Source organism: Podarcis liolepis (genome assembly GCF_965112155.1).
Source record: "Podarcis liolepis genome assembly, chromosome: 10".
NCBI lineage: Eukaryota > Metazoa > Chordata > Lepidosauria > Squamata > Lacertidae > Podarcis > Podarcis liolepis.
In genome coordinates, this window is record NC_139562.1 from 67,024,559 (window position 1) to 67,037,425 (window position 12,867).

The 12,867-nt window shown below is 44.9% G+C and overlaps 1 protein-coding gene across 16 annotated transcripts in view; it reads left to right on the forward strand.

Moving 5' to 3' along the window:
* CADPS2 (calcium dependent secretion activator 2) overlaps positions 1-12,867 on the forward strand; it is a 368,776-nt gene that overhangs the window by 37,225 nt on the left and 318,684 nt on the right. The window lies entirely within an intron of this gene.

Here is a 12,867-nt window from a genome sequence, read left to right on the forward strand (position 1 = left end):
TCTTCTCCTTCTATTATCTACCACACTCAAAGCGCTCAGGAACAATGAGCAATCTATTTTTCTAACCCAAGGTGCCCTGACACACAGCCAGCCTTCTCCATTATAGTGCTCTCTTCATTGCTAAGAACACCCGGCCAATTAATAGTATGGCTCTCATGGCATTTTCAAAGGCACTCTTAGGAAGGAGGTGTATTTTTAGAAGATTCCTTATTTCTGTCTTTGTCCACAACCGCAGTGGTTTGTTTTTGAAATGAACATGGGAAAGTTGGGTTCCACGGTGGCTTATACAGCTGAAAGGTATTATCTTAAGCCCCTGACCATCTTTTAAAGAAGACATGCCTCAAGCAGTCCATCTGAGCTACTGCAAAGAAGGCCTCTCATGTTTAGTTCAAGGAAAAGTGTATCTCTGTGTTACGGGGATTGCAGCTTCCTTGTGCAAAAAAACGGGGCTGTGATTGTTCTGCTTAAATTCTCCAAAGCTGTTCCGGTTCCACAATTTCGATAAACAACTTGTTTCAGCTGCTCCTATCACAGCAGTAGTAAATTGTTGGTTACCACCTCATTCTTAAATTGTCGAAATGGAAGGAATGAGGAATTCACACTCCCAAAGAGATGAGGAGCTCACAACCACAAGGTGTGGTCTCACTCTCTTAACTATTAATTGGTGTGTATCTGAAGAAGTGTGCATGCACACGAAAGCTCATACCAAGAACTAACTTAGTTGGTCTTTAAGGTGCTACTGGAAGGAATTTTTTATTTTGACTATGGCAGACCAACACGGCTACCTATCTACTCTCTTAACTATGGTTATCAGATAACATTAAGTTTGTGGACTCCCCTTCCCCCAACCCAAATCTCTTTATTTTTTGTCTTAGAAGTGAAGGGTTAAGACGTGAAGTTGGAAAGAGTTGCTTACGCATCAGTGGTAAAAGGGTGGGTGTTATTCCTTAATTCATTTTCCCTACTCCTTGTAATTCAAGTTGAGAACCACTTCGGGAGATAAGTCCTCAGCCATGACCACCAAACCAAAGACACCAGAGATCTTTGGAGTCTGAGCTCCAAGCATAAATGGCCCAAGGCAGATTGGAGTGAGCCTTGTGGAATTGCTCACTTTGAAATATTTTTCAGATCAAAGGAAGGGTTTGACCAGAAAGTCTTGAGTAAAATAATATACTGTTGCACTCCACTCAAATCTCTGAAAGGTAAGAGATTCCAGGGGTTCTGCAGCTTAACTATGGCTCATGTTTTGGGAATGAGGCACAGAAGAGACTGTGGTATCTTTAGGATATATGGCTCATTTACACATAGGTAAAGGACCCTGGAGGGTTAAGTCTAGTCAAAGGTGACTATGGGGTGCGACACTCATCTTGCTTTTCAGGCCAAGGGAGCCGGCGTTTGTCCACAGACAGCTTTCCGGGTCATGTGGCCAGCATGACTAAACCGCTAGTGGCACGCAGAGGACTGTGATGAGTGCCAGAGTGCGCGGAAATGCTATTTACCTTCCCGCCACAGTGGTACCTATTTATCTACTTGCACTGGCATGCTTTCAAACTTCTAGGTTGGCAGAAGCTGGGACAGAGCAATGGGAGCTCATCTCGTTGCAGGGATTTGAACTGCTGACCCTCTGATTGGCAAGCTCAAGAGGCTCAGTGGTTTAGACCACAGCACCATCCGTGCCCCTTTTACCTATTTACTCATATATACAACTGAGCCTATGATAGAAGGGTTCACAGCATTAACACCCCAAGGGTCTTTTTTCTCCCCACTCCACATCCTTGGGTTCAAGCACAAATCAGCCATGGCGTTCCTTCTGCCTTTTCCAGCCTGAAACTTCTTGCATATCGCTTCTAGCTCATATAACCACAGACTATTTTCAGCTCTTGCCTTTTGTCTTTCTAACTAACCAGGGCAGGAGACCCGCCCATTTGTCCTCTGGCACAGAGCCACTCCTTTGTTTTCTTAATAGTCCATCACCGTTCCTTTTGTTCGCTTAATGGCCCATCACTCGGGCTGGCTTAGCTATTCCCTCACTAGTATCCTGCTGGATCCAGGAATTTGAAGGGTCTTGTTTACAGCCTGCTTCTTCCACCTCCTCACACAAACTGGTGTGGCACCCACAAACTCATAACAATATGTTTGTATTTTCTGAAGCTGAGAGCCAATTAAATGCCGCCTTAGAGGTTCAAAACTAACACCTGCTTGTGTAGGAAGAATTAATTGTTCTGTTTTCTATAGCATTCCTTTTCTATTCACGGGAAAAGGAGGAAGGGGTGAGTGGGTGCACAAATAAGATCACAATAGTCTTAAAAATACTTGCTTGGGGCCAACCATTACAGTAGTAGACCATGCAGCATCTGTGAGCTGGACAGGGGTGTATATAGCATACATTTGCTCTGCATGTAGTCTCTTGTAAAACTAGCAGCTCTCCTGTCTGCCTGGAGAAGTATATTTCTCTCTAGTATGCTTTGCTTGTATGTTTTCTCATCAATGTGGCATATCCAGAAAATTCCAATTTTTTTGCATAGGACAATTTCCATTGGAAAATTTTCTGGTCCCTTTGTGTTTCCATTCGGCATGTTTATTTTATTTATATTTAGTAAATGGAGCTAAAAACATTGAACCTGCCAAACTTGCTTAATATAGGGTACTTACAGTTGGTATGCATTCATTGCTATTAATGAACTTATGAAACAGCGAAAAAATAAATGCACCGGGGGGGGGGGGGGATCCACACCACATAGCAGATATTTGTGTAGAATCATAAAATAGTACAGTTGGAAGGGACCCCGAGGGTCATCTAGTCCAATTCCCTGCAATGCAGGAAGCTCAGGTAAAGCACAGTAGTACCTTGGTTTTCAAATGTCTCGGTTGACGAACATTTGGTTTTTGAACACTGTAAAAGGTAAAGGTAAAGGGACCCCTGACCATTAGGTCCAGTCGTGACCGACTCTGGGGTTGTGGCGCTCATCTCGTTTTCTTGGCCGAGGGAGCCGGCGTACAGCTTCCGGGTCATGTGGCCAGCATGACTAAGCTGCTTCTGGTGAACCAGAGCAGCGCACAGAAATGCCGTTTACCTTCCCGCTGGAGCGGTACCTATTTATCTACTTGCACTTTGACGTGCTTCCGAACTGCTAGGTTGGCAGGAGCAGGGACCGAGAAACGGGAGCTCACCCCGTCGCGGGGATTCAAACCACCAACCTTCTGATCGGCAAGTCCTAGGCTCTGTGGTTTGGGTTAAGCGCCACCCGTGTCCCGAACGCTGTAAACCCGGAAGTAAATGCTTCGGTTTTCGAACACGCCTCGGAAGTCGAACATGCCACACGGCTTCCACTGAGTGCAAGATCCTGGGGCCTAGCTGTTGGCTATTGAGTTTTTGGTTTTTGAACATTTCAGAACTCAAACGCTCTTCCGAAATGGATAATTATGTTCGAACACCGAGGTACCACTGTATCCAGATACAGATGGCTTCTGAATACCAGTTGCAGGAAACTGCAGGAGGGAAAATCTCTCTTGTGCTTGAATCCTGATTGTGGGTTTCCTACAGGCACCTGTGTGGGTGGCCACTGTGAGAATAGTGAAAATCTCCAGGGTGTGCATATCGACAGGAACCCTATAATATTTTCCCTGGACCAGTTACAGTACAACAGAGAGATTTAATGGAATCATGAGTGTGTATCTTACATTAATTTTTTAAAGAATTTTTCTTCCTCCCACAATTGTGAAGAATCTTGTTAAGCATCATTGTAACATGTTCCTTAAACCTTTCCCTTCTTCTTGTGTACAGCAATTATGGTGTTCAGGCAACCGGCATTTGTACTTTGCAAACTGTATTGTAACCTGATATTAGATGCATTGCAGTTGTGTTTCAAAATATCTCCCTCCCACTGATAGCCTCCCAGTATAAGGGTTAAAAAGCTTTTGGGAAACAGTTGCGTGTGCCTTCGAGGTTTAATAAGAATCATAATATTAAAGAGCTGAAATTAAATAATAAATTGCCTTTATTAAATGAGATTATACCCCGAACAACCCCTTTTATTATTAAATCAAACCTGGGGAATAACCATTTGCTTGGTAGCTTTGGGCAGTCAATATGTTTGTTGTAAGAACATCATCCATCATATTAAAAAAGAAAGAGAGAATAGGGAAAAGAAAAAGCTTTTGGCTTTCAGGATAAAAAACAACAACAACCCAACATTATTGTAGTTCATGTCAGAGTGATGTTTTCCAGTAATAATATCATGTTGACATTACGGAGGCCAACCTGAAGCCTTCCTCAGTCTTGTGTCCCCAATTGTAGTCGGAGAACAACACCCATCCTGGGGTCAGGGATTATGGGAATTGTAATCCAGTAGAATCGAGGTTGGAGAATGCAGTTTCACAACTGCAAGCAGAACCCACTATAACACGGAGAAATGAGTGTGCTGAATGACTATGAAGTTTACGAAAGAAGAGCTTGTATTTTTCAAGCTCTAGGTAGAAGAGGGAATCCGGAAGAAGAAGAAGAAGAAGAAGAAGAAGAAGAAGAAGAAGAAGAAGAAGAAGAAGAAGAAGAAGAAGAAGAAGAAGAGGAGGAGGAGGAGGAGGAGTTTGGATTTGATATCCCACTTTATCACTACCCAAAGGAGTGTCAAAGCAGCTAACAATCTCATTTCCCCTCCTCCCCCACAACAAACACTCTGTGAGGTGAGTGGGGCTGAGAGACTTCAGAGAAGTGTGACTAGCCCAAGGTCACCCAGCAGCTGCCTGTGGAGGAGCAGGGAAGCGAACCCGGTTCACCAGATTATGAGTCTACCGCTCTTAACCACTACACCACACTGGCTCTCTTCTTTTCTGGGAAGAAAAGAAACAGATAAATAGGAGGAGTGTTGTATCCGACAGAGGCTGGGATGAAATGCACAAGATTGTAAAATTGTTAAATGAGCAGTTCATCAAGGAAGCCTGTGTCATGAGAATGGTATAAGGGAACTGGAAACAGCTTTGTGGAGATTCAAGGATTCTTGAATTCAAACCTGATGGAAGTGTTTGCGCTGAGTCATTGGAAAGGCTGGGGCACTTGTGGGTTGCGACGAATTTCCATTCCACTTTCAAGGCAGCTGCCTGTGGAAATTTTGCCTTGGGCAGTCATTTTTTTTAGCTTGCCACTGTTTAACTTCCTTAATCAAATTGCAGTAGTAGACGACCCTGTTGTTCACAATAGATTTATTGATGTGCTTTGTTCCCCTACCCAACAACAAGAAAGAATGGAGCCTGTTAGCAGAGAAACAAAAAGCCATAGCCGTGTTTTGCATCATGAAAGTCCCATTTTCAATCTCTCAGAAAGCTTCCGTGTCTGGAACCCCAAAGAGTCCCTGCCATGTAAGACAATACTGAGCTGGATGAACGAGCAGAAAGAAATTTGGTTAATGGATTTGGTTGAAGGCCTAAAATCCTGGCTGCAGGTGTGGCAGGTTTGGTGGCAAGCATAGTTACGCTCGAGTGGCAGTTTAGGCAGTGGGTATACCTCAGGTTTTTAGGAACACGGGTGGCACTGTGGGTTAAACCACAGTGCCTAGGGTTTGCCGATCAGAAGGTTGGCAGTTTGAATCCCCGTGACGGGGTGAGCTCCCGTTGCTCGGTCCCTGCTCCTGCCAACCTAGCAGTTTGAAAGTGCATCAAAGTGCAAGTAGATAAATAGGTACCGCTCCGGCGGGAAGGTAAACGATGTTTCCGTGCGCTGCTCTGGTTCACCAGAAGTGGCTTAGTCATGCTGGTCACATGACCCGGAAGCTGTACGCTGGCTCCCTCGGCCATTAAAGCGAGATGAGCGCCGCAACCCCAGAGTAGTATGCAACTGGACCAAATGGTCAGGAGTCCCTTTACCTTTATACCTCAGGTTTGGGTGGAGGGGAGGTTGTCGTCTCTGCCTGCCCCTCCAAAGGTAGGGTGTCCCGTTAAAGGGATCTGGGAGGAGCTGATTTAGCATTCCTCAAGGCTGCAATCCCTTCAGGGGTCCCCTTATTTGATGTAAGGCAGGAATTGAAGTGTAGGTGGGTTCCCATGAGGCAAGACACAGTGATAACAGCAAGAACCTTTATTGAACTAACAGAACTGGACAACAGGGATGAAGCAACTGCTTATATACTTTTCTGAAAGCCTGGGCCACTCCCACTCCCAACGTGATTGGCTGTCTGAACTTCCAAGCTGCGAATCATGACTCAAGAGTTTAAGGGCCAATGGCAGAGACCCAAATCTTGAAATGTTCTGTGATTGGATATCATGTATCAAATCAGAATCCTTAGTCCAGACTCAAGCTTAGGCAAACACTGACCACTGAATACATAACAGGAATCCCCTGCTGTTGGATAGGCCGTTGGCTTCACTTCCAGCAGACGGGCCAGAAGTTAATGGTTGCCCAGTGCCTGTGCCAGACCTCTTAACCTCTGTCATCAATAAAGTTGTGGCCTTATTTGATCCCATCTAATTTGTTGTGTCCATCATTCATATCTGCTCAGAGAAGGTGTGGGTGTGCTGAGCCTGGGCACGCAAGCAACTTGAGCTGCAGCACATGGATTTAAGTGAGTTTAGTCACATTGACTTAATCCTAAGAAGTCTCAATTTTTGCAGAAGACTCTGAGAATCTTATGAGACTTCTGTTTATCGCTGTTTTGTTTGCTTTTTGGCATATCACCCGCCTCTTATTTGATTTAAGCCTTTGTGTATGAGCTGAGTGAAATTCAAACATAATTCTTTTTTTTCTTCTCCTGCTTGCGTTTGTTTAACTTTGGCTTCTTTCTTTTCCCCAATTGTAAAGGGATTTAAGATAAAGAATTAGAGGGAGTTATTTTCATCTCCCCCCCCCCCAAATGGGATTCTCAGGGCCATTTCCCCTTGTGCAAAAACCTCAGCTGGGAGCTCTTGCTGCTGAACAAGCTTGTTTATATATAAAGGACAATGAACTGAAGAATCCCTCTTTTTAAGCTTTATTGCAAGGAAATTTTCTAGAGACACAGACGTTTTGAATTGGAACCTTGGGGGGGAAAGTCACACTTTTGATTTCAAGGAGAGATTGACTTCGAGAAAGTTGCTTTGCTGCCTTGGAAGCCTTTGTGTTGTGTCAAAGTGACTCCGTAAAGAATTAGCATTTATTACCGAGAATTATAAACACTGTCTTTAAGCTGGGAAATATGCAGGAGGTGTTTTCTCTCCACCCCAGCCCCTCCCGCAGGATTGTCTATCTTGGGTTTCCTTGCTTTTTTGTGTGTGCATTTTCTAGGACATTTTGTAGCTTTTGTTTGGTCTAAAATCAGCTTCCCCTTACTCTTCTACCGCTGTTCTCATGACTTGAGAATTACATCAGTGAAATGCAAGGTCAAATACCACTTAGAGAGGAGCATAATAATAGGCAGCTCAAATTATCTTCTAGTTAGCCTTAATGCAAAATTAATTACCGACTATCTGCCCTTTTGTAGTCTCCCCGTCCATTTCTGCGCAGGATGCTTCTGCTGTTAGTGATTGGAGGATTAGGTTTGGATTGGTGAAACGGTTCTCCTCTCTTCTTGACGACTCTGTTCATGATGCTTAGTAAGAACTCCTGTTTTTGCACATCATAATCCCTCGCCAGCATTGCTGGTCACAAAGGCTGCTGCTGTTCATGCTTTGTTCGTTTTCTGTATTTGTAAAACCTGCTTGTTCCAGGACCTCTGAGAATGTTCCATGAATCTATTGAAGCTTATCATCTTAATTTTGTTCTGTTTTCAGTTTATGTATTTTTATTTTGTACTTTTCAAGTTTATACATTTCACTCATTCTATACATTTCACACAATCGTTTTGACATTTCAAAATTTGACTTCCTCCCCCCTCTTTCTGCGGTTCCTTAAATTTATTTTTAATACCTTCTGCATATCCAAATTAACTTAATTTGCTCATTTATTCATCTTCTTTAAATATATACTCTTATGAAACTGCAGGTTATTACAATAATCCTGCCAGTGTTTTTATCTGTCTATAATTTATCTGTAAATATTCAATAAACCATTTCCATGCTTTTATTTAAAAATTGTTATCTTGATTTCTTATTCTTCTGGTAAGTTTCACTATTTCTGAATATTCCACAAGTTTTTGTATCCATTCTTCCTTTGCTGGGACTTCTGCTTCTTTCCATTTTGGGGCGAGTAACCTTCTTGCCGCTGTAGTAGCATACATGAATAAGTTTCTGTACATTTTAGGAAGTTCTGTCCCTATTATTCCCAAAAGGAAAGCTTCTGGTGTTTTTTTTACAAAGGTTATTTTAAACTTCCTTTTCATGAAATGAAAAGGATGCTTATCACCTTAATTTAAGAATTCCTTGGAACTGGTTCACACATTAGAAGTACAGTGGTCCCTCAAGTTACAAACGCCTCAGGTTACAAATGCTTCAGGTTACAAACTCCGCTAACCTGGAAGAGTTACCTCGAGTTGAGAACTTTGCCTCAGGATGAGAATGGAAATTGTGTGCCGGCGGCGCAGCAGCAGCAAGAGGCCCCATTAGCTAAAGCGGTGCTTCAGGTTAAGAACAGTTTCAGGTTAAGAACGGACCTCTGGAACAAATTAAGTTCGTAACTAGAGGTACCACTGTAGAGGCATCCATCTCGTATCCTGTGTCAGAGGTTCACTGTCCAATAACACTGAAGTTTCTCTCCAGTAACTCTTTCTGAATGTAGACAGGGCTGCCCCTGCCATTAGTCAGAGTGAGGCAACTGCCTCAGGTGGCAGAAACCTGGAGAGGTCATTAATGGTTGCAAAAGTGCTGGAGGGCAGAGCTGTGTTTGCCATACAGCTTGCCCTGTGTCACCAAAACCAGCCTGCTGTATTGGAGACAGTTTTTGTTGAAGTAATATTTGACTGATGGTCAGGTTGGCTTCGGTATGCAGGTGGCGCTGTGGGTTAAACCACAGAGCCAAGGACTTGCCGATCAGAAGGTCGGCGGTTCGAATCCCCGTGACAGGGTGAGCTCCCATTACTAGGTCCCTGCTCCTGCCAACCTAGCAGTTCGAAACCACGTCAAAGTGCAAGTAGATAAATAGGTACCACTTCGGCGGGAAGGTAAACGGCGTTTCCGTGCACTGCTCTGGTTCACCAGAAGCGGCTTAGTCCTGCTGGTCACATGACCCGGAAGCTGTACGCCAGCTCCCTCGGCCAATAAAGCGAGATGAGCGCCGCAACCTCAGAGTTGGCCACGACTGGACCTAATGGTCAGGGGTCCCTTTACCTTTACCAGGTTGGCTTCTGCTTGTGGTTTTGGGAGACCTCATCTTGTATTTCTCCTCAAGGAGTAAAATTTCTGAACAAAGGCCTATGTGGTGACAGGTCATTGATCTCACTGACCTTTTGTGGTGCTGAGAAGCCCCTATGGTGGCATAACATGACCACCAATGGGTTGAAGGTTTTTTTCCCCCACATGAAGAAACACCATGGTGCAGCTGCATCAGTGCCACCAAACACATTCATCTGCCACAGCTGCAACAAAACGTCTCTTCTGTATTGGTCTCTACAGGTTTGGCTTAAACCCTGAAGATGCACTCATCCATTGTCTCCCGAGCAGTACTGTTTTTCATGAAAGAAGTGCCAGAACTCACTTTTTCTCTTATAATGGCAATGGCACCCACCTGAGAGGTGCTGGAACTGAGTTCTGGTGAGTTCCAGCTGAAAAAAAGCCCTGTTCCTGAGGCAGAGGGATGCCAGGCAAAGTTCCCCATAATGCAGAATTGGGTGACAGTCCCTGATAGCAGGAGCTGAATTGAAGAGATCCATATGACTCAAAAACTTCACACAGTACTTTCGAATCAATGTGTAGAAAAAGGAGGGGGGAAACACAAGCATGGCGCCTCTGTAATAAAGGGTATATGCAGGCTGCCTTGCCCACAGGAATGAAAGCATTGCATATATATCTGATGTAAAATTAGCCTATGTACGTAAAAACACACACATTGCAGTTCCCTCTCTCAAAATGTGTGGTGCCTATTAGGAGGCAAATCTAAACTTTCCAGACTCCTCGCCCTCTAAAGTGTCTTAAGGCTTTCCAGGTCCAGGGCCCACCTCTTAGTTTTAATTTCTAGCACGGTACATTTCTTAATTTCTCCTACTAGATCTAGCCTGTTGGCCTGTCCTCCATTGCCCCTTTCTCCCCATCCCTTCCCAGTGGTTGAGAATCCATTTGTTGCACTGCTGTTTGCCTTCCCTGGGTCAGATCGCAACGCTGTTTGAAAACAACAGCTATATCCTTCCATGTCATTAAACAGGGCTTTTGAGATGTTGGAGCAGTATTTCAAACCTTTCTTTGAAAGACCCTTTTAGGCAGTGTTTTTATTTTCTGGGGGGATGCAGGAGTACGCATACCTCTAAACGTTTTGTGAATCTAAGTTTGGCCACATTGAGGTGCAGTTTTCAATATGAGTAGGAAAATGAGAGCTCCCCTAAACATTTTTTTAAAGAAAAAAAGCACTGCCTTTAGGTATTGCTTACTGATTTTAATATAAATACAAACCTCTTACTGTGAAGAAGCTGTGTTTGTACACTTACATTTTAAGAGAGTAACTGGAGAATGTGATCTCTTTCTTCCTCTTCCTCCCCCCCCCCATTTTAAACATTTTTGGTGGAAAGGGCAAATAAAAAGGTAAAGGTACCCCTGCCCGTACGGGCCAGTCGTGTCCGACTCTGGGGTTGCGCGCCCATCTTGCTTAAGAGGCCAGGGGCCAGCGCTGTCCGAAGACACTTCCGGGTCACGTGGCCAGCGTGAGAAAGCTGCATCTGGCGAGCCAGCGCAGCACACGGAAACACCGTTTACCTTCCATACACTTGTATGCAAGTCCTAGGCGCTGAGGTTTTACCCACAGCGCCACCCGCATCCCGGAAAGGGCAAATAGAGAGAAACAAATGTATGTTTTATTTTCCCCATGCAGTGTATGGAGAGCAAACCACTTTGCAACTGCAATTCACGTCCCTTTTGTGTTTGTGAATGTGTGTGGGGGGGGGTCTATTTTGTTTTGAGTGGCTGAGCACAACACACCCTGGCTTATTTGTCATCGCGCCATGTAGGTATGTTTTGTCATCTGTTTGGCGCACGTCTTTTAATTTGTGTGGAACCCTTATTGACTTTCAGCAGAAGCTCGTCTTCATCTGTTGCTCTCCTTTTCCAGAGGAGGACACAAATTTTAATTGGAAGTTCTTTCTGCTTCTCCCTCTTATCAGTTATGGTTCATGTGCCTGTCTGCAGGCTTGCAAGCTGTCAGTGGGTTCTCCGCAGTTCCTCATACTGGAGAAAATTCTGCACAGATAACCCTGTGGAAGAAAGAATATACCTAACCCCAGAACCGGGGAAAAACAATTTTCGATTCCCAGGTGCTGCTACCAGCTAATTTGCAGGTGTCAGCCTCTCTGTGAAGTTAGGAAACAGCAAAATGCCTAGGCATCAGCATCAAATGTATAGGTACCCATTTATTGCTTTGTTTGGGGTGTATTTTAGTGCATTTGTTTGCCTCTCTGCAGGACAGCACTTTCAAAAGTGCTTTTAAAGGCAAAGAACACAGGAGGGCATGAAAGCCGGATGAAGAGTGTCTTTATCAGTCTCTTGTGTCCTACACACACCGCCCTCTCCTTCTTCTGCAGTGCTTTCTCTGAAATGCACAGCACCCGCTGGCTGTTCCCTAACATTGGTATTAATTCAAAAGCTGGTTGCCTCCCGTTCTCTGCAAGAACCCATGGGGTTCCAGGCATTCACCCAAGGTCTGTGGTCCTTTGGAGAACTGGGGCATGGCAGAGACTCTTGTAGCTTTAAGAAATATGGTTCATTCACCTATTTACCTCTTCAGTCTGCATGGAGGGGATCAGGCTTCCTCAACCTCGGCCCTCCAGATGTTTTGGGCTACAACTCCCATTATCCCTAGCTAGCAGGACCATCATCAGGGATGATGGGAATTGTAGTCTCAAAACATCTGGAGGACCGAGATTGAGGAAGCCTGGTCCAGATCTTACAGCATGGTCATTTCACAGGGGGCTTGTACTCCACAGCGATGTAGCCTTGGAGTCCAAGGCATCTCTCACAGCTAGCCTGCCGCCTGCCTGCCCAAGATGGATCCCAGTCTTTCCTCTTCCTCCTCCTCCTCTTCCTCCTCCTTCTTCCCAGCAATCCTTGCTCAAGATTCTCTCCTCCTGTCACCTCACACCCAGTTACCCTGGCAACTTTCTGAAGCCCCATTCTCTGTTCACACCCCAGGTCAAGCGGGGTGGGGAGAGAGAGACAGTTCTCTTGCATTGGCAATGGCTATCAAAGACCTTGTATTGTTTCTTAATGGCCAGGTCATTTTGCATGGGCTAGCCCAGGAATTCCTCTGCAGCTTGCATTTCTCCCTTCACATCCCAAATAATCAAAATCCTACCATTTAGTGGGTCCCCCCAATCTATAACACCATGAAGGGGGTCTTTGTGCACATAGCTTTTCTGTGTGTGGTTTATCACAGGAATAACTGGTTCGTGTAAACCTACTCCTGTTTCCATTATTAATCTTCATTCTTGCATGGTTGGGTTAGTACAGGGATCTGCAACCCGCGGCTCCGGAGCCGCATGTGGCTCTTTTACATCTTTGCTGCGGCTCCGGGGAGGATACTAGCGAGGGGAGGAGGCGCATTGTGCGCCCTGACACTCCTCACTGTGGCGGGCGCTGTACTGGCTGTGACGTCGCATGGGGGCAGTGCGTGCGTTACGCACCGTCCCGACGTCACCTTCCCGCCCACTGTCAGATCGTGGCTCCGGAGATATATTTGTTTTAAATGTCGCAATGGTTTTGCGGCTCCCAGTTGTTGTTTTTTCTTCGGAAACGGGTCCAAGTGGCTCTTTTTGTCTTAAAGGTTGC